This window comes from Vipera berus (assembly GCF_964194415.1).
Source record: "Vipera berus genome assembly, chromosome: 1".
NCBI lineage: Eukaryota > Metazoa > Chordata > Lepidosauria > Squamata > Viperidae > Vipera > Vipera berus.
The window spans coordinates 32,207,961-32,228,566 of NC_138202.1; the positions used below are offsets into that span (position 1 = coordinate 32,207,961).

Sequence of the window (20,606 nt, forward strand, 5' to 3'; positions counted from 1 at the left end):
AGCATGTGTCTTAGACCTCTCCTACTTCTGGCAAGAATCCTATTTAAATCAAAGCAGCTAATTCTTCCAGGGCCAACATGGCCTGTGATCAGCATGGCTAATGTCATTACTTTGGAACAGACCTGCCCAACCTTTGACCCACAAAGATGAATGCCATTCCCCAGCTGAATACAATGTCGCTTTTTCTATTAGCAGCTCCACACTAGCATCAGAAACAATTTTCTTGAGCCTCTGGAAGTCTGCCAGCCATAAAGAAATTTATTATTTAGTGCCTGGATTTATCATTTTATTTTATATAATTATCTGTTCTTTCCAGTAAAAATAGTGCCCCCAAATAAAATATAAATGCACAAATTATAATTAATCTTACAAAGTACCTGGAAATATTATTATTAAGATCTGTGTTAAAGAAAGAAAAAGCAGCTTCAATCAATTAAATTCTTTAAAATCAAAACCCTTTGATAAAGGAAACCACTTTGTTGGAAATAAAAGTATGGAGCTATCTGTCCCCCAACAATCAACTATTTTTTAAGCATGCTTCTGGTCTTCCTGTGTGCCACACACATATACATGTACACATCAAAGTAAATTAGGCAATGCAGAAGTAGGTAGACGAAAAAGGGGGAAAGTATTGGTATGTTCTTCTGTTCTCTTAAGCACATTTTAAATTACACAAGAATTAAATGCTGCAATCAGAACATATTATGTAATGTCAATATATTTTGTCCTTTCTTGATGTACGTAAGTTCCTTTTTGAGAAATCTCATTATTTTTGCCTCCACTTTTTACTTCCTGTCAACTGCATAGCAGCACAAATTGAAGTTAACCACTCCAGAAGAACTTGGAGAAGAAGAAATTTATAGATATTTTTAATCTATAAAACCAAAACACCATCTCAACCTTCAGGGAGTTATAAGTGGAAATTGGGTTCTTGAAGAATATGGAAATTAGCTCAAACTATAGCACAAATTATGGAGAAAAGCCTTTCCTTAATGTGTCTTGTCTATTTGCTGATGCTTCCTCTGTTCTTCTCTATTCATTCTACATTGTTTTATACCAATTAGCTTATTGATTTTTGCTTAATTTGGATATTCTTGAATGCTTTACTTTCCAAAGGCTGCAAACATGGAACACACTAAATAGCAAAGATTTAAAATATAACAGTACAATATTTAAATGTCCTGAGAAAGTTAATACTATATCAATCACTATTAAAAATACAGAATTTTATTTGTAAAAAGTAATTTTAAAGTGTCTATGCAATACAACTAAGGTGTCAGTCATATCTTATTCTGTAGCTAGGGAACTTTTCTCATGTGCCATTAATAAATGCACTCATGTAAGCTAAGGAAAAAGATATTTGTGGGTGGTCTTCAGTGATATATGTGAGGGGTCCCCTCATTTCAACCCTGAGCTACAAATATTCACCTAGTTATACTAGTTGTAGTATCTTAAATTAAATTATAGCAATTATTTTCACACTTGCAACTGAATACATATACTATTGAATGTCAGTTCATTCATTTCTGCTTTATTTTTTGCATTTCTTCTTCTTTTTACTGATGAACCAACCTAATGATGCTATGTACTTTGCCCAGGGTGCTTTAAAGCTGGATGTACACTCAATTTAAGGTTTATGTTTATCTTGTGAATCATTCCATCATATAAACCTGAATCTAATATTAGCACCTTGTATGTATCAGCACTTTTTTACCCATAGAAAGAGGGATAGGTATTTATTACAACGTTGCAATTAAGAGCATGTGCTGAATACAGAGGAAGAGAAGCAAACATAAACAGCCTCAGAGAAGGATTATTACAAAAGTAAAAGGGACCAAGGTAGCAGAACATGCAGCATTCAACCATTCCACTCTCAACAGTCAATTTTGAGTTTGGTTCCCATGTGGACACTTTAAATATGGACACTGTAAATTGCATAGTGCTCTTACATTTAATATGCACAGCAACTTCCTGGATCCTAATAATAGTCTTTGCTGCACATTATAACTCTCAGGATGTTCTTCCCTCCCATCCTGAATGGCTTTGGCAGAACTATGAAGATGATCGAAGTAAAGATAAAGTAACCTGTCTTGTGATGTGAGATATCCTTGTAATTTTTTTTTACCATGATAGGGAAGTATTATTCCCATCTTCCAAGATGCTCCTTCAAATGTCTGGTCTAGTTTACAGCTTTGGGCTTTGCACTTGGCAATTGCAGTGTATGCCACTCAGCATACACAATGAACAGCTCAGCAGGAGGCTGAATGAGCAGCTCAGCAGGAGGTTGGACAGCTCCAGGCTATAACCGCTCACGCGGGAAAAGCCTGAATGGCTCAAGCTGTTGACAGCCCCAGGCATGGTCAGCCCTGGCGGGAAGCCAGGATTTAAACCCATTGGCCACCTGCACTGGCGGGAAGCCCAGGTTTGAACTGATTGGATGTCATCCACCTGGGCAGGTACAAATAGACGCCAGGTATCCCCTTTTCCCCAGTTCGTTCTGTTCCTGAATAAACGCATCGTTACCCAGCTCTGTGTCTGTCTCTCTGTGAAGCATGTGACTTTACACTGGTGACGAGGATGGGATCCGGCACTGGACAACGCTAGCCGCGGACGAATTCCCATCGGCAGCTCGGAAACCGACGCAGGACGACCCAGACCACGGTAATGGCACAACTGGGGCAATACCCCATCTTCCACAGCAACTGCCCTGAGGAGTGGGAGGCGTTTGTAGGTCAGCTTGAGTGCTACCTACGGGCGAACGGGGTCAAGGATGACCGACAGAGAGCGGCGGCGCTACTCTGCAGCTGTGGCACGGAGACATACCAGCTGGCGGTCGGTCTCTGCACGCCCGATGACATTCACGCCGTCGGGTACAGCGAACTAATAACCAAACTAATGGAGCATTTTAAGCCCGAAACCTCAGAAATAGCATGGTGGTACCGGTTCAAGAAACAGGACCAGTGACCAGGCGAGACCGCCAAGCAGTACATGGCCGCCCTGCGACAAGCGGCTAGACTCTCCAACTTCGACAATCTAGAGGTCCGTCTGTGAGACCGGATCGTCTGCGGACTAAGGGACCGAAAACTGCGGCAGAAAATGTTTGCCAAGCAGAAGCTGACCTTACGGGACGTCCAGGAGGAGTTCTTAGCCTGGGACGTAGCGGAGGAGTCCAAAGCGAGGGAGAGCGGGGCCATCCATCAGTTGTCCGGCCACAGCGACGCAGAAGGGGCAGAATACGAGGTGGACGCCATTCACCATCAGCAGCGATCGACTGCCTTCTCCAGGGACCGCATGAGGGAGCAACGACCAGCGGCAGCCGAGCAACGGTACCAGGAGTGCGGGTGCGGAACGAGCGGACCCCGGTCTACCCAGCTTCCCGGCTGTGGCGCCAATCACTCCCGATCTACCCAGCAGTGCAGCTGCGGCCCCAGGTCTACCCAGCCCGGCGCTCTCGGACAACCCCGGTCTACCCAGTGCGCCGGCTGCGGACCAGGAAATTCCACCCGGTCTACCCGATGCGCCAGCTGCGGAGGACAGCATCCCTGGTCTACCTGCCATTTCAAATCGGCCAAGTGCAGAGCGTGCGGAAAGACCGGCCACATTGCGGCGGTCTGTCGGAGCCGGCCTAGGGACAGTCTACACGAGGTGGAGGCGGACTTCCAGCTGGCCACAGGTACAGGGGAGCAGATGCCAAGGCTAACGGTTAGCCACACGGCGGGACGGTCGGCTGTTTGCGTAACGGGGGCATCCGCCCCTAACGCCAAAAATCAAACTGAGGGTCAAGCTTCAAGGGGTTCCCTGCGTAATGGAACTTGACTCTGGGTCGGCCGTATCCATAATTTCCGTGCGGACATTCAACGAAATCTGCAAGCGGAGCGGCCAGCGGGTTCCCTTGAGGCCATCCAAACTGACCCTCTCGGACTTCCAGAACTCTCCAATTAACGTCAGGGGGGAGGCGTCGGTGATGGTCCATTACAAGGGGTTTAAGGGGAACTTAAGTGTGCTGGTCATTGAGGGTCAGCGGACCAGCCTCGTGGGGCTAGGGTGGTTCAGGGCATTGGGCGTTGGGATCACCGGGATCCACCAGACACAGACAACTTACTTTTCCAAGACAACTTACAAAAAGTAAATATATGATGTATCTGAATTGAAGATGGATTGGCAATAAATTGATCTTCATAGGCTTATTTGCTGAGTCTGTAGTTGATTTTTTTAATGGCATTTCTCATATTTGATGGAATATGCTCTGTCTCCAAACACTACAATTTATCTAACACCAAATAACCTCTATTAACGGCAGAACTGCAGCACATATTGTAACTTCTTCCTTAGCTGCGTAATACAGGTAGAACTCAATTTATGACCAAAACTGGGGCTGAAATTTCTGTGGCTATGTGATGCAGTGATTACATAAGTGGGGCTTGATTTTGTGATATTTTTGGCTGGGGTTGTTAAGTGGCTTCCCCCATTGATTTTGCCTGTTGGAAGTTAACTGGGAAAGTTGCAAATGGCAAACACACGACCCCAGAACAGTGAAATAGTAAAAGAGCTTTGGTGGAGCAGTGGGCTAATGCCTCCTTAAGTAACACCAGCTGCCTGCAATTAGTGCAGGTTCGAGTCCCACCAGGCTCAAGGTTGACTCAGCCTTCCATCCTTCCGAGGTAGGTAAAATGAGGACCCAGATTGTTGGGGGCAATTAAGCTGACTTTGTAATAATGCCGCTTGGGGGTGTGTGAAAGCCCTAATAAGCAGGCATATACATAGAATGAAGGCTACTGCTAAGCTTGTAAGCCGCCCTGAGTCTTCGGAGAAGGGCGGGATATAAATGGAATTTTAAAAAAAAATCTTGGTGAAGCTGTTTGCTTCTTCCAGCCAAATCTAATGAAGAGGCCAACTGACATTTCAGAAAGTCATATGGATGCGAGGCTTTCACTTGTTGACTTTATACTAACAATGACTGCATTGTTAATATATGAATTAATGCACCAAATTTAAATGGGGCAGAGATGCAGGAACTCAACCATACTACAAACTCAGCAGTGTTAATATTTGCAGATTGGAATGGTAAGTATTAGGACTGACCATTGTATTTGCTACCTTGCAATATTAACCCAGCTACCACTCCTTTTGTTCTTAGCCATAATGCTGGAAATGTGGAGAGTGATAATTGCAGTTCATCAACTGGAATAGCAGTCTGGACTTGGGATTGCGTTGATACTCCCTGTTTCTGTGAAACACATTTTAAACTAGTTTAATGAAGAGAAGGGTGAGGGGTGACATGATAGCAGTGTTCCAATATCTCAGGGGCTGCCACAAGAGGGAATCAAGCTATTTTCCAAAGCATCTGAGGGCAGGACAAGAAGCAACAGATAGAAACTAATCAAGGAGAGAAGCAACCTAGAACTAAGGAGAAACTACCTGATAGTTAGAACAACTGACCAGTGGAACAGCCTGCCTCCAGAAGCGGTGAATGCTCCAACAGTGGACGTTTTTAAGAAAAGACTGGACATTTGTTCAAAATGGTATAGGGTTTCCTGCCTGAGCAGGGGGTTGGGCTAGATGACCTTCAAGGTCCCTTCCAACTACTACTACTACTACTACTATTATTATTATTAAACTTTTATTCATAAAACATGAAACTCAGTCAACTGAACACTCGAATTGACTGGCACTAATGGTTGACATGGTTTGCTGCCAGCATCCTAGGTATCAACCAAGTATATCCTTAAAATGTAAGATGTTCCGAATAGCGCATTTTTTGTAGGTTTGCTGGAGTTATTGCAGGAAGCTGCAATTTCTTGATGTATTTTACAAAGTTTCTTCTTTTATTATTATTATTATTATTATTATTATTATTATTATTGTTGTTGTTGTTGTTGTTGCTGCTGCTGCTGTTATTATTATCATTATTTATTATTATTATTATTATTATTATTATTATTATTATTATTATTATTATTATTATTATTATTATTATTATTATTATTATTACTACCAGAGTGCTAGTTTTGATCTATAAAGTTTCCCACAGCCTCAGAAGTTAAGCTCTCAATTCAACAACTCATGGTCCTTATTTATCCTTATTTATTCATCCTAAGGAATAATCTATATTGTCCCCATTTAGCAGCCACTATTGAAACCAACAACTTAGTTGTTAAAGAAGGGGCAGCTAAGTGAAACAGTGACTGTGCTTCTGATTATACATTAGGTCTCCTTTATTTTCCAGACCTGCAAAGGTTGCCAATGTGAGGATTAGTTGCAAAGTTAATTTTTTTATTACTATTGTAATTGGGGTAACCACTGCAGATGTTTGCTGTATGAGGTAATTACTAAACAAAGGCTACCTGATGATACAGGCCCGCTTTCCAAGCTAAGCCTAGCCCACCTGTCTGAATATATTTTAATTTTCTACTGAGATTCCTCAAATCCCAAATTTGGATGTACAGAAATAAAATGTTGATCTCATTGTTTGGAATAAGAACTGAACTAACAAGATGAATAATATATTTTAAACTGTTTTCCGCTGTCAGAGAAGTTAGAAGAACAGTTCCAGAGGAAACATTTGTCAACCTTCTTTCCAATCTAATGCATTAAACAAGAAAAGTCGTTGCAGTGCACACTGGAATGTTGCCATCTTTACTGAACTACTTTTAAGGAGTGACTGAGATAATCTGCCACACTTTACTGAGAGAACATTAAATTAACCCTCCAGCCAGAGAACTGAATTTTCTTTATGAAACTGCCATACCAAAAACAGTTAGCAACCCACCCTGCCCCGGATATCAAAGAAGCCAGCTTTATCAGTTACTCAACTACCTCACCCCAAAATTAAATACCAAAATAAATACAGCTTGCAAGAAGTGTGAAGGTGGATTGTTATTCTCAGGACAAATCTTCTTCAGGGTCCTGTCTGACAGACACAGCAGGGAGAGAATTTGATGAATGTCCAGCTCAAGAGACATGGGGGGCTAAACCACCTGGAGAAAGGCACTGTCATTTGGGGATATTTATTTGTTTAAAATATTTACAGAGCCACCAATCTTATAACCAACTCTGGGCAACTCCCAATCAAAAGTTAAAGCAACATTAAAAGCCATATTAAAATTGTAAAACCAACACATTGAAAACAAAAACCTGGCACCAAGTCCTACTTCTGATGTGTAGTCACCTAATCTTATCCTAGTATTTGGGAGAAAAGCCAGATCTCCAAAGCTTTAAGGGAGGCTGGGAAGGTAGAGCTTTGCCAAACTTTGGTTAGAGTGTTCCATAGGGCAGGGGCTGCCACAGAACAGGCATGCTTCCCAACTCCCATTAGATGGCAATATTCAGGGAAAGGGACTAGGAGCTTGCCCATCATATATGACCTGGTAGGATGGATAGATGTTCTCAGGAAAAGGATTTGCAGATAATCTGGCCGTATGCCATCTAAGGATTTAAAGGTGATGACCAGCACTTTGAACTGCATCCAGAATGAAACTGGAAGTCAGAACAGCTCATACACAAAAGTGTTTACAAGAGCAAACCTAGGGCCCTCCATTACTCCATTCTGGACCAGTTGAAGTTTCTGAGTGGCTTTCAGGGGCAGCCTCATGTAGTAATTGAAACAGAATAGCTCAACCTAGGAGGTTAGCTCAGCCCCTTGAGTCATTTAGGAAACTAAAAGGATTGTAGAATCAGTCTTTTTTCCTAAAGCATTTGGGGAGGAAGGCTTAACTGAAGCTGGCAACCAATGTAGTTGTAACTCTGGATAGATTCTTAAGGTTGTTTTATTGGAAGTATATTGTGAGCTGCCTGGAGTCATATGAGTAGGTGGCATATAGATATTAAACAAATAAAAAAACAATAAAGCTTGTGTGATACCTTCAGCAGCAATTTTTAATAAAATCAAGGAGTTATTAATGGGGGAGTTGATTTGTAAACTTGACTCTGTGCTGAATTGCTGCAAAGGACAGCATTTGAAGTAGCAATAGAGTCACTGTTAAAAAAGCCAGTTTGTGGTAAGGCCTCAGGGTAGAAACCAGGAAATTCTGGATTCTAGTCCCACTTTAGGCACAAAGCCTTTTAAATTGTTGGTGGATCTGTAAATCCTAAATCTCCATTGGTAACAATTTCTTCCCTTTAATTGTTTCAACATCATCAAAATGAAACAAATTTAAAAATGGGATTTGTCCGTAACTAGTTATACTCACCTAAGCTTTTTTAAAGTTTTAAAGTTTGTCAAAGCTCTTGATAGAATGGCACCTGCCAGGCCTTCCTAAGGTCGGTGCTTCAAAAGTCCAAAAAAAATCTCTGCTGCAAAAGCCCAGTTGACCACTAGAGGCCAGCAAAGAGAGTGTTCTTTGTTGCCATGTAATGATCTGGAGCTTTACTGCCTAGAGATAATAATACTGTAATCCTATTGTATGGAATGAACCACAAATGTGAAAAGTCCTGCTGTTAAGAGAAGCTGAACTCACAAGTTCTGAAGGGCCTCTTGTGTTCTAAGTTAGCTTGGCCAAGAATCTAATTTAACACACCCATTTGTTATTATTTGTTTTAAAAGGAGCATCCTCTATATACCCCTGTCACAACTTTGCTTGATTAAACCACTATTGCTATTTCTTATTATTTCCTTTATCAGGTTCTTTGACGTCTAACTGCTGCATGATTACCTCACTTGGCTGGCTGCTATCTATTTCACTGGCTTAAAAAGTTCAAAGAGAGAAAAAACGGGAATGAAAGGAAGAGGTTGGTTTATGGATCTTGTACCAGGATCTTGTACCAGGATCTTGAATTCTTCCAGAAGATGTGACTTAGAAAACTGAAGGCATTCTAGTAGCCTATGAAAAAACTCACCCTGATAAAAACAATCATGTACTTGATACCATAAATTAACAGAAACATAAATTAAGATTGTGCAGTGGTACAGCATAGAAGGGCAAATTTCTTCAGCTGCAGAAGGTGAATCCAAGAAAAAAAATCATAGGATTTTTTTATGATATTCCTGACAGGAGTGTGCACTCTGAATCACTCTAAATCTGGATCTCTGCACAGCCTCTGAACTTATATCTTCTGCATATAATTAAAGTGGGATAATTACTCTTTATAGATGCTAAATTCTGGTTGGCTGGTTTTCCACTGATATTTTGCTTGCAATATGGCAAAGCAGAGAAGGAGCTGATGTTCACAATCACAGGTTATAGTTGTAACATAATGTTCTCTGTCAACTCAAGCCCTCACCAGATGTATCCATCCACATTAATATGTATTATAACAGAAAATATATTGGCACTTCTGGCTGACTTCCTCAAAATAGTTACAAGTCATATGAGACAGGAAATAGAAATGCAATAATTATACAATCAAACAGTCCAATTATTACTATAAAATACTTTACTGAATGCAAACTGACAACATGTTATTATTAAATTTTTGTACAAAACTAGCTAAAGAAAGCCACAGGGTGTCCGGCTCTTTATCCTTCAGAAGGTAGAAAAGACGGAAGAGGTATGAATAATATTCTAATAATCAGATAGTAACAAGCTCTGTTCTTACAATATATGCTTATATATGGTTGACTTAAGCATAGTTTACTCAAATAATCAAGTTTTCTGAAGTTGTAAGACATAGTGAACTCAAAACACATGGGCTAACTGAAAATGTTAGGGTAAAATATGACTGACAATATCTCCACTCATGTTGGGTAGTTTGTATCTGCTGTATTATCCTAAAGATATTTATTGTATAGTACTCAAGCTTTTTTAATGTATACATAGGCATTCAACCAGAATGCAACAAGTGAAAATTTAGGTTATTTCCTCATGTTTCCTTTCTTGCTTTCCGTTCTTGCATGTATCTTCAGACTTTTAATAAAGTCAGCTGATCAGGAGAACTTGTCATCTGGTTTGATGCATGCTCAACTACATTTAGCAACACTGTAGGGGTATAAACAGCTGAAGATACTACCTGTTTTATGTCCATTTACTCAGAAGAAACTTGCACTACTTGCAATGAAACTCCCAAATTAGCATGTGTAAAACAGTTGCTGCAACCCTTTACACTGCATGTTAACATGGATATCAATATCACTGATTTAACAGGACTTACTCCTGTTAGAAGAGCAGCCCTATAGACATATTTTACATAGTGATACTTAAACAGTCACATTTAGTGTTAAAACTAATCCTGTAGATCTTTTATAGCAATCTGCTCTAATAATATTTCTAATCACATCCATTCATTTAATTGCACAGTATGCAAGTTCCAATTATCGTCTCTTAACAGGAGCTAGGAAGGAGATGGAACATTTTTGTCTTCCCTGTGTTTGTGGTCTCCAAGTCCAGCAGCTCCAGCCAGCATGGCCAACAATCAGGGATGACAGAATGTATACCGGTAGTAAATCAGGAAGATCACACATTCTTCATTCTCTGATCCAGAATTTATATAGTTTGAACATCAGTAAATCAGAACATCAGTACCCAATGAACAGAGTGCAAATATTTTTATTGAAAAATGCCATCAATGTTTCTTCTACCAGATCTGCATTTGTAATCATAACCAGCCTTGAGATTTGTTGTATTTATTTGTGCAATCTTGTGCAAATACTTAGTTATAAGCCCCATTAAAGTCATAGGACTTGCTTCTGAATAAACACTGATGCAGTTGCATAACATCTCAGTTTGTCCAGTGAAATGAATGAGCCTACTGTATAAGGCTATACTCCTTCAAACAATTATCTGTGAGTAAGCCCTGTAGCAAACCTGTTTTTGAGTAGGCATTTTGGAATTTCTCTGTTATAATTCTATTTACAAGAAAGTCAATGCCATTCAGTTGAATGGGATTTCTGAGCTAATATCTGAATAAAGCAGGCTTTGCAAATGCCTAGTTCTGGATCATTTCCAGTAAGCTAAAATTTATTGCATAAATTGGTATCACATGTTTGAGTATTGCACACAGTTGTTTTTAAAACTGGGAGTGACTGTCTGCAGAGAAGATCAAAATAGAAGATGGCCATGATTAATTAAGATTGACAGGTATAAAGAATGTAAATCTGACAGTTCTTGCATTAGAAATATTTGGGGAGTCATTGCTTATAACTCCAGAAAATAAGACAGTGTTCTGATTACTGTGTGGATAAGCCAGAGGATATGTAAGTCACTTGGTTAATGGAGGTACAGTACTCTCTTTGGGGAGATGTAGGCTGTCTGCATACAGAACCAGCTTTTGCTTGTCCAGGAGATCCAGGATTCCAAGTACAAGCAGACAACACCTTAAGTGCCTGGAAAACTACTGCAGATGAGCATAAATCAACCATGGCCATGGCGAATAGGGAACACGTCATGGAATCATCTTAGGGAAAACTGTAGCTAGGACACACCTGAGTTAGAGGGAGGATTGATCTGACTGAGGGTAAGATTTTTTTTTCTCCTGTGGGTTTGGATGAAGTAGTATTTCTCAATCTTGGCAATGTCAAGATGTGTGGACTTCAACTCCTAGAATTCCCCAGCCACCTACATCTTAATGTTTTTTGAAGGAGAAAACTTTGCAAAGCAAAGTGACTATGTTGCAGCCACACCTGCCACAGCCACTCTGTCTCAGAAGTTCTCTGTCTTCAGCAAGCTGTTGCAAAAGGTACAGTGGCACTTTTCTAGAGCTTGATAAGAGCTGCTCATTTCTGTGGAAGAAATGGGTGCAGGGATGTGGACTCTGCTATAGGTGGGATTTAGGACTACAGGATATTGCAATTGAGAATCAAGTTCGTCCTTCATTTTTTGAAGTGTGTTCTGTGCACAGTATGCTTCCACATAGTAATGGGGGTCATTCACACCACAGTATTCAAAATGACAAGCACTGACTTTTGCATTCAGTAATAGGGGCTGATCTAGAAAAGACCAAATGTGATAAATGAGCTTCATAGCAGAGCCCAAATTCCAGACTAAGTATTGTTTCACTCTTCTGCACACTGAACTGTCTCAGAAAATTACCACAAAGAAATTTTGGAGGGATGGTGACCAGAACCAACTGGGTCAGGTTCAATAATAGGTCTACATACAAGAGACTTGGGAAATTCTTAATTCCTAAATTCAAGAGAAACATATTTGACAGGAGCTAATTTACTGCACCGTTTTGGACTGCAACTCCTTCCAAACCTCAGTTTAAAAAACCTCCACCCCAGAACAATTTCAATAGCGTGCATCTTTTTAAAATGTTTTTAATCCAACAAGTCTAATTTCTAAACTACTAAGGGGGAGGTGCACGTTATCCCTCTATGATCTTTCTAGCTTTTTCCCTCCTCCAGCACTGTAAAACTTAAGGGTGGGTGTGCCTCTGGTTCTCAGTTGGCATCTCTGGAGCACTTTACAATCGGACACGCTGCGTTCTTTAGCATGCGTTTTGTACGCGGGCAGACTGCTCTTGCTATAAATCCCATGCATCAAGAAATACATATTTTAATTGTTCATCTTGGTTTGCAATCTGGTGAAAATCGTTCCCCAACAACATAAGGGTTGGGGGTGGCAGGGAGGGAAGGAGGGAGAGAGACTGAGACATATCCCCCTCCACAAATGACCCCAGTTTATATACAAAATTGAAAAGTTGCTCTGAAGTTGCAAGACCTCAAGGCATGCTAATCCCAGAGCAGCCCCTCCCTTTTCCAAGCACTTTAGCAAAAACTGTTGCACAGGAGTTGAACCAAACGAACCTGGTTGCTACCGCCTGATGAGTGCTGATGAGTGGGGGGAATTTCTTCTCCCGTCCAAACCGCGCAGTCCTCGCCGCACTCGGTGGCGGTTCTTGCAGCCCGCGGAAACCCAATCTTTGCTGCAGGAAGACCACAGCTGGACTGCTTCCTTCAAGTTGGAGCCACTTACGGGTCTTGTGCCGAGGGTGAGTCACCCTCCGCCATAGAGGAAGGAGGCTGGGGCGATGACTGTCAAGACGGACTCTTGCCTACATTTGCAAGCACCAATGTCGATGCAGGGGTGGAGAGAGCGGGAGGGAGAGAAGCAGGGATCCCCGTGGCTGCGAAGGCGAGGGCAAAACAAATGTCTCTTTTCCCGGGATTCATTTCAAGTCTTGCCTGGGGCCGATGAGTCATGAACACACTTCTCTCTCTCTCTCTCTCTCTCTCTCACACACACACACACCCACACACCCACACACCCATACACCCATTCGCATAAAGCAGATCCACACAAACAGTTATTACAAGAAGCGCAGAGTTGCTTTATATTTACACTTTTACAAAAATCTGAGACTTTCAAAGATAAAGAGGTTTCTTCCGTTTTAAAAAGTCACTTTAGCAGCAGCCATTCTGGAATGCAGGAATACAGGCTCGCTCCCTCTCTGGCCTGCTTTTACCTGCTGCAGTCCCATTTCACTAGCACAGTGCAGATGTCTCAATCACACCTATCCTAAAAATGCAAACGTGCTTAGTGATGAGTCCTTAAGCCGCTGCTTAAGTGACAGATGTCTTATGAATTAGCTGCATGCATTTCTTGAACAGAAAGGCAAAAATGTTTTGGTTTCACAGCTCCATCTCAATGTAGCCATGGTTAAGTCCCCAGGAATGCCAGTCATTGAATAAGTTTGTTGCCCCTAAGTTAAATTCCTCTCACGGTGAATAACATCTTGCATGTTTGAACCCAGTGCTTTCAACCTTAGCAACTTTGAGATGTGTGGACTTCAACTCTTAGAATTCCCCATCCAGTCAGTTTAACCAAACTTGTTTTCTTGTGACCAGTTTCTACCTGTGACCTTTAAGCAATTGTAATTTTAATAATTGTAAACAGCATTTTTTTTAATACCGGTATATCCCAGGTCCTGGCAAATATCTTGGTCTTCCCATTTATTTTTGAATTTATACGGCTGCCCATCTCAGTTCAGTGACTCTGGATGCTAACAGTGCATAAATAATATAACAAGATAAACAATATTATAATGCAACGAGACTCCTAATAAACTATCTCACAGCTCATCACTGTCCATCCTGGCCCTATTCCCTGACAGAAAACCAAGACGCCAAAACCTAACAGGCTCAGGACCAGCAGAATCTCAGGGGTGGGTAGTGCTCTCTTGAATTGAGCAGCATTTCCTCCAGTTTGGCTAAAAAGTTGTGAACTGGTATCCCATCATGTTTCTTGTTCTCTTAGTAGAAAACCAACTAAGCAATAGGTCCAATGTAACTACATAGTAAACAGTCCCTTATGCCAGTGAGAAAAAAGCTGAGGAATCATGTCAAGGCATTAGAGTGTCTTGACTTCAGGAGTAGAGCAGAAGCTCAGCAAGCCAAGAAGGAGGATTAGGAGCGAATGAGAAATTACTTTGCTTGAGAGGCAACACACAAAACTGTCTTCACAACAATTCCTTTGACATAGGAACTAATCTGATTAAAACCTGAAATTAATCAGTAAAATGTGAAAAAATATGTTGGAAGCCCTTCAGTCTGAGGGCACATAAGATGATAGCTATTTGAAATAACAGAGTTGGAAGGGACCTTGGAGGTCTTCTAGTCTAACCCCCTTTCTCAGGCAGGGAACTGTATACCATTTCAGACAAAAGGTTGTCCAATCTCTTCTTAAAAACTTAAAAGCTTCCAGTTGCACCACAGCTTCCATCATACCAACCAGAAGTGGAACCAGCTGGTCTGGGCATCTGACAATTGCAATATACCCTAAATTTGGTGACATAATTCTTTTCACCTACATAGTGCATTTTCCCCTTTTGGTCAAGTTAAATTGTCAGTGTTATTTAAGAGGTCAGTTACATGGTTTCTTCATTTTTGCTTTTTTTGTGAGATTATTTCTGCAATTGCTTCTTTATAGGTAATATAGTTCTTTTATTTAACTTTGGATTAACGGGTTATTAGGAAGAGTAAAGTACTCACCAAAAATTCCAGCTAAATTTTTTTAATTTTTTAATTTTAATTCCATTTATATCCCGCCCTTCTCTGAAGACTCAGGGCGGCTTACAAGCTTAGCAGTAGCCTTCATTCTATGTATATGCCTGCTTATTAGGGCTTTTCACACCCTCCCCAAGCGGCATTATTACAAAGTCAGCTTAATTGCCCCCAACAATCTGGGTCCTCATTTTACCTACCTCGGAAGGATGGAAAGCTGAGTCAACCTTGAGCCTGGTGGGACTCGAACCTGCACTAATTGCAGGCGGCTGGTGTTACTTAAGGAGGCATTAGCCCACTGCTCCACCAAGGCTCTTTTGTTAAAGTGCTTTCTTTAACAATTTATATCATCAACATCTAGTACTGGGCATTTCCCACCACTTCATATGGTGACATAGGCTGATTCAACTTTTAAGGATAAAGGCCTCTGAAAAAGAGACACCTTTAGCAAAATATACCAAAAATCCTTGCATCTGACTTTGCACATTTACTGTAGAAGCCATCAGATCCCTCAGAATTAAGGTTTGGAAACCATAATCCTTTTGTTTGCCAGCTATAAAATTCAGAGAGGCATTGCCTTGGAATTTGGATGTTCAATTTAGACATCATGACTACTGATAAATCCACCCATTTTCCAGGTAGGTAGAAACTACTCTTCATGCAACACATGGACAACAATGGAAATCAACTCCATCTGAGGTAGCCATAATTGGTAACCTGGGTGGCTTTAAAAACAAGATCAAGCAAATTTACAAATTAGTTTGTGTACCAGACTGTCTTTTATCTTTAAAGTATGCATGGATGGCCCTGCTAACTCTCATAAACATAAAAGGAGTGCCAAGGTGGTGCCATAGCCATCTGTAAATCACTTCAACAATGTGATGAAGTCTTTGTGCAAATGATGCACGTGATGTCAATTGCCTCCTCACCTCCCTTTCAATACCCATCCATGTATAGTGCAGATTGTACACTTAGAGCCACACTGCCTGAATTCACTGTGATATCAGTACAAACCCTGCTGGTATGTGCAAAGTTACACATAGATAACCTGGGCAAGCAGGAGCTTCCCAAAAGACACAGTTGCTTTCATGCTTCAAGGAGGGATGCTTCATCTGCAGACATTTTTTTATGAATCTCCTCTTTCAAGTTAGCCCCATTAATGATGAACATCAACAAGCCAGACATGAGGGCAGTGGGGCCCTCCTCTTTTGTTCCCTGCCAATTGCCAGTTCAAAAAATTATTCAGAGCTTGGAATCGGTGTATATAGCCATCAGGATTAATAACAAGTGATTGACAGTTTTAATAAATTTAAAGCAGTTTATTGGCTTAGTCCTTGACCTTTTGCATTCTTTTAAACTCAACAGTTTAAGGATTTGAGATCTGTCCCATGATGTTCAATTGACATGAACCCAGAATCGGACTATTGCATTTGTTTTAAATATTGTTGTGACTTCAGGTCAGATTGGGTTGGTGATGCATCCAAGTGAGAAATGTTGCTGAGCATTTGCAGGAACTGGTTTGTTCAAGTTTATTTCAAACTTTCCTCTAGTGATTTCCCCTCTAGGAAAGGGAAGGGATAATGGCAGATTAATATCTTTGATAAAATGCCAGAAGCAAATCAGGTTCAGGAACATCATCTTGAAAGAACTACAGTGCTGAAACCTTTATCCCACCCTAAATGCAGTATGAAACAGAAAATACTAGCCCATGCAAAGTGGAAACATAGCACTAGCTATTACTTGCCAATTCTTACCACAGTATTTCTCAAACTTGGCAACCTGAAGCATGTGAACTCCCAGAACTCCCAGCTAGCAAATTGCCAAATCTGAGAAACATTGCAATAGAGTGATAGATTGTAAGGGCCAATAGTAAATGGTGCTTATTCTTTTCTGAAATGCATTTCTTTGATATCAGTAAAAATGCTTCCCTGTTTAAATTACTAATTTGCCATACTGAATCTCTAATTTTGAAACCCAAATTGACATTTATACTGAGCATATAAGTTGTTCTAAAGTATTGTAAAGCATAAATTGTGCATGCAAAAGACCTGGGTTCTCCCTTGGGCTCTCTAGCTTCTAATATTCCTAATATTTTTAACACAATCATGTTGGCTACAGGATTTAAGAGCCTCATGACAAGAGGACCTTTGTAGTGCTTCTTGGGAAAAGTCCATCTTTTTCTTGCTACTTCATTTATTCTTCTTCCATGAGTTCAGTCCAAGGACAAGAGGAAAATGAGTTTAAGTTCCCTTTACTCATTTTTGTATAAAATGATTTTTGCACTGAGATATTTAGGCAACTATACTGTACTGTCAGAGATTGGCAAAAGGAGCCTTGCTCTAGGGTGGGCCTCAGCAAGAGCTGGGGAAACCTGTGCTTGTCCTGCTTACAAAAATAGAAATTTTATTTCAGCCTTTTTTAAAAAAAATGCTAATATGAAATAGCATTTGAAATAAGAGTTGATATTCCCATGGAAACCCCCATGTCTATCTCCAAACTACCTCACAGTCAATTGTTGTGGAGAAAACTGTGAAGAAAGGATAGAAGTTATCTTCGACCTAAAACTGTAATGCAGGGGTGTCAAACTCAATTTCATTGAGGGCCGCATCAGCATTGCGGTTGCCCTCAAGGGGCCGGGTGTGTATGGCCAGGGTGGGCGTGGCCTACTGGGTGGGCGTGGCTAGAGTGCATATGGCCTACTGGGTGGGCATGGCCAGCTCTACATCGTTCGCATCAAGGGTGCCTATGGGGGCCTGGGCAGGAGTGGGACAGATCTGAGGGTCTCTGGCAGAAAGAGGGTCTCTGCGCCAGGGCCAAGGCAGTGGGGGCCGTTCCCTCACTGTTTCCAGGATGGCTTCGTGGGCCACATGAAACCACTTCACGGGCCGGATCCGGCCCCCGGGCCTTGTGTTTGACATGTCTGCTGTAATGGGTCCTGGAATTTCCATCGTACGTCCTGATGGTTGTAAATCAAGGCACCCACAGGATTGAACCCAATTTTATGACTTTTTTTCAGCATTCATTAAGCAAGCACCATGGTTGTTAAGTGAACATGGCAGCAAACACTGTGATCATTATCAATGTATTCCTATGGGTATTTTTTTGCTGGCAAAACTGCAAAGACATCATAAATTGCAGTCATGTGACTGTGGAACATTGCAGTGGTCAAAGGTGAGCCAGCTGTCAAGTGCTTGAGGTGTGGTCATGTAACTGTGGGGATGTATGCAGCCATTGGAACCAGGTCAGAAGTAGCTTTGGGGGGGGAGGTGTTGTAACTTACAATAGTTGCTAAGTTGTCCATAATTTAAGGACTACCTGTATTAATGTACACCATCTTGAAATCTGAAAGGAAAAATGGGATGTAAGTCGAATTAATCATAGATAATAAAATCTGCTTTGTTTGGCCAATGCCTGCTAAGCTCAAAAGATTTCTGATCACTTATCACTGAGTTTAAGGAAAGAATGTTTGCTTTAGAAATATTTTTTTCAAAGGATAAGTAGATTTTGGAGAAATTCTTAATGAAGAATGGTGTTCTTGCTTTTCATTATGCGGTAGCCTAGGATGTCTGTATGTGTTCATTGTAAAGTCATGTTTTCAGTCATCTGCCACTTCCCTGGTGAATCCTAAGGTAAGATACTAGAAAAAAATCTCCTATATTGTACTCTTTCAGCAATTGTGCCATTGTTACCACTGTGGAGAATCCTTGAGTAGTTTAGTGGAATTACCCATTCAGTTTTTCTGCCCCCAATTTAAGTAGAGAACCTGGAAAGAACATTTGTGTGCAGTTGTAATTTTAACATACTATTTAGGATTTGGGACCTGTCCTGAATTGTTCACTGTTTGGCTTCATTAGAGCCAGCCTCAATACATAACTAATATCAGTTATGATAACTATATTACTTCATTATTAGTTTTACATATGCTGAAAGAGTTCTCTTAAATGTGAAGAACTAGGGCCAGCAATAATTAGCTCACACTCTGAAATGGTAGAGCCCAACAACAGTTTCATTGCACAAAGCTTATTTACTTACTGAAATCAATTAATGAGTTGCCTGCTGCCTTCCATGTCTGTGAGTTTGTCATTCAGAGTGGCCACCTAAAAATTCATCCACACATTTTGGAAAGCTAGATTTGGTGTTTGTAGAATTGCCATTGACTGTTGTGCATTCCAGTGCAAAGCTGCATCATATATTCTCCAGCAGTGGAGACAAAGTCAGTGTGATGGAGCGAAAGTAATTCAGGGAATTACTGATACAATCGTTTTAACATTTATGTACCAGTGGCAGTGAATTATCCACTGTACAAAATACAGGAAATGGCACAGACTTTGGGCTTGATCAGGATTGCATAATTTGAGTTTCTGTGTTTCCAGGGTACCATAAGCTTCCAAAACCTTGAGTGTATCAAATTGTAATTTAATACAGTAAAAGGGAAAAGCTGTTAAATACCTATCTAAAAGATAATATATTAATTATAATTAATATTAATTACCCTGCAGTATAAATGACTTTAAATCCCATTCAGTGTTGTTCAGCTCCCTTGCTAGTTCTTGGACCAAAAAAAAAGGTTTATCCCTGGTGGTTCTTAGATCAGAAAAAAATGACTAAATTGACCAAAGTGATCAATTCATCACTGGTAAACTAAACTGAACAAAGAACTAAACCAAAGTCTGTCTCTTTCTGTCTCAGTCTCTGTCTGTCTGTCTGTCTGTCTCTGTCTCTCTCTCTCTGCCACATTTTTGGAAGTAGTTTGCCATTGCCTGCTTCCTAGGGCTGGGAGAGAGTGACTGGCATAAAGTCACCAAGTTGTCTTCATGGCTAAAGTGGGATTAGAGCTCATGGTCTTGAAGTTTCTAGCCTAATGCCTTAACCTGAAAATATTATTTCATATCATAGATTATTAACTGTGGTACAATCCAGTTTATCTTTCTGGATTTTGCTAAGTGCACTATTGTTATGAGAAGGGAAACCTAGTGGAGTGTAATATTCTTGCAATCAAGGAATGTATATAACCTATGGAGTTTTGCCTGCATATGATGTGCTAGATGACCAAGAGGACACCCTCGAAAGACATGAAGAATGTTCATGGAAGACAACTCTAAACATCACATGGAAAGATGCTGAAGTACTTACCCAAGATCAAAAACACTGGAGATCCCTTGCTACCTGATATTGTCAAGAGCCAGGGAAATCAGAAGATCCAGGCAGTTCAAATGAATATAAAGATTTATTGCAAGCTTAAACTGTCTACAAGAATCTGAACCACTAACAGTTAAAGCAATTTGGCAGTAGATAAGGAATTCACAGTGGGCTGGATGTAGATCTCCTGTGGGCACGAAGGGACTTGTGACTGATGATGCGTTTGACTCCTCCCTAGGGCTCAGCCTGGTCATCTCCTATAGATATGCTACATAGCATGGAAAGATCTAGTGCTAATGCTCTGATGTGCATCAAAGGTCCCTTCTGGTGTAAACAATGTGTCTAAAGCAGATGGTTAAAGCCATAACTATATTTTTAAAGCATATTAAATTACAGATGAAATAATATCTGTTTCCTATCAGGATATTTCCTAGAACCTCTATGTTTAGAGAAAGTATTTAACCAGACACTGGAGTAAAATAATGGAAAAAGATCATTGTCTTCCTGCCATTTCAGATTTTTCTGGAAAAGTAGCTTAGCTACGTGGAAAATATAGAATTGATGTATTTTTCTACAATCTCAAATAGGGACG

At 40.7% G+C, this 20,606-nt stretch overlaps 1 protein-coding gene across 1 annotated transcript in view; it reads right to left on the bottom strand.

Moving 5' to 3' along the window:
- The window catches only part of AHNAK2 (AHNAK nucleoprotein 2), a 64,297-nt gene extending 51,383 nt beyond the window's left edge, over positions 1 to 12,914 (bottom strand). The window contains exon 1 of the mRNA XM_081322403.1: positions 12,680 to 12,914. The gene's annotated coding sequence lies outside the window, so the exon portion shown is untranslated. The remainder of the gene's footprint in view (positions 1 to 12,679) is intronic.
- Positions 12,915 to 20,606: the final 7,692 nt, after the last annotated feature.